Genomic DNA, 2467 nt, shown 5'->3' on the forward strand with positions numbered 1-2467 from the left:
GCGTCCCCGGCGGTTGATTCTGGTACTGGCCGTGGAGGAGCGGCCGCCAATCGCTTTGCAGCGAGAGCATTGTCGTTTGCTTGCTGTTTGGATCACGAGAAAATACCGGAAGGAATATCGAAGGGAATCATGAATTTGAAGAAACTAGAAAAAGCAAGAAAAGTGTTTGTCGCTCGAGAAATTTCTCTCTCCTGTTTTCTCTTCTCTTCCTCCAACGACGACTTTAAGAATCCCCTCTTTCACGCCACCTTGTCTCCTTCTTTCTCTTCCCACACTCTCTCTCGGTCTCTCCCTCTGCTCACTACACCTTGTCTCTGCTCTCTCTCTCTCTCTCTGCTCTCTCTCTCTCTCTCGCTCTCCTGACCGTTAATTATCCACAAGAACAATTTTGTCTTATAATAACGTTAAAAAATGATGATTTTGAAAAGTAATGGTTATCAACGTTAAAAAAGGCACTCATTTCACGCGATTCCTAGGTCGGTGACTTTCCAGACGCAGTCTCTTAAGGCGGTGAATCTACACGTGGTTTCCTAGGGCTGTTAAGCCTTTTATTATTTTTATTTATATTTTTAGTTTAATTAATTTTAATTAACTAAATAGTAAATACCATTTCTTTTCGAGCAAAAAAAAAAACTAAACATCTTTTTTAATAAAATAGTTGAGCCACGTGTATTACGTAAGGGATAATTTTATAAATTTGATCATGTATTAAAACAGGTGATCCTTTTAAAAACTAAATTTATTAATTAAAATAAATGAGAAAAAAGTATTTAAAAAATCACATGAATTATTCCGCAGTTTTTGACTCAAAAAAATTAAGTGTGGACATATTTAAAAAGAATTATCTAATCTAAAAAGAATTATCCATAGGAGAGAAAGAAAATATTAGAAATAAGAAAAAGTTAAAGAATAAGAAATAAAAACAAAAGAGTAAAAAGGAGGGGCGGCTAAAAGGGGAGCAATTTTTTTTGGATAGTTTGATATTGTTGTGCTTTTAAAAATTAATGTTGTTGTTATGTTGTTAGTTAAAAGTTGTTCTGATCAGAAATATGTAGGTGTTTAGTCAATTTTTTTTCAAAGTTGCTGTGAAAAATATAAGTCGAAATTTTAGTGTTTGGTAAATTATGTACAAAATCACTGTAAAGATATATAATGATTAAAACAGACGTACTTTAATACACATACTTATAATTAGTTTTATTTCTATTTTTATAGTCATTAGTGATAATATTTATACACCAAAATATTAAAAAAATATAATTTTCTTTTTATCAAAAAAATAAAAATATTTTATGAAACGTGAATAATAAAAAATATTTTTATAGTCATTAGTCACATACTGTAAACGTGAATAGATGGATTGGCCATTAGATTTTCCCTCAATTTGTGAATTTTTTTTTATTGTCCTTTTTATGGAACATTTGATGAATGAAATCACGATGGCATGTTTTGAGACAATTTCCTCGACTATTTGTCTGTACAGTCTTTCAAAGCAATTACAATCTCATCAACTATTTCAAAGCATTCTTTATAATGATGATGCCAATAAATTTCTATAAGATGTTTTGTAAATATAGTCAAATAAATTTATCAGAGAAAAACTCACAATGCACAATTCCTTTCTCACAACACAAAAAGTTATGTTTCCAGCCAAAAAAAAAAAAAAAAAATACAAACAATTAACATTTCGTAGCAATACAAGCTCTACAATATCATACCAATTTTGACTCGCTAAATAACATCGTGCCAAACTTGAAAAAGTGACAAATGTATTTCTCTAAATAACATTTAACTTCTTTAATTAAAATTGAAGCTCATCAATAAATAAATACATTCCTACATGTAAGTAAATTACACAGACAAAAGAAAGATCCAAAGGATCGTTTTCAAAATTTTGATTAAAAAAAAGAAATAGTATAAAATCTAACAATAATTACACCACTGAGAAGAAAAAAAAAAGCACTTTAACATAGAAATATTTATCATATCTTCTCTTTTAACTTCTTATCATTCTTCACAGTTTCTTTTTTCTTCTTTTTCGAGGTTAAGAACTTCCAAATTCCTTTTATCTTCTCAACTTCCACACCCTTTTTCATAGTTAATTTTGTCTTTTATCTCTTGAGGAATTTTTTTTGATAACTCAAATAATTAGAGTTATGACTTATGAGAGAAAAATATTATAATAAAATAATTAAAATTAAATTTTTATAAAAGAAAATATTATAATAATATGATTTGAGTTATGACTTGAGTTATAAAATAAATAAAGTCAAAATTTTATAGTTTTTTTAATCATATTTAATACCAAAATTAAGGAGATACTCGCAATTAGAATCCGAACAGAAGTTGTGGAGATACCAAAAGGTTTTTTTTTTTTTTTTTTTAAGACGAAATTTGACCTTTGAGTATTACTTGCCATTTCCACCTCAAATTCCACGTGCCACACGTGCTTTTCCCCTTGGTCGGA

This window comes from Morus notabilis, unplaced genomic scaffold, assembly GCF_000414095.1.
Source record: "Morus notabilis unplaced genomic scaffold, ASM41409v2 Scaffold1666, whole genome shotgun sequence".
Classification (NCBI taxonomy): domain Eukaryota; kingdom Viridiplantae; phylum Streptophyta; class Magnoliopsida; order Rosales; family Moraceae; genus Morus; species Morus notabilis.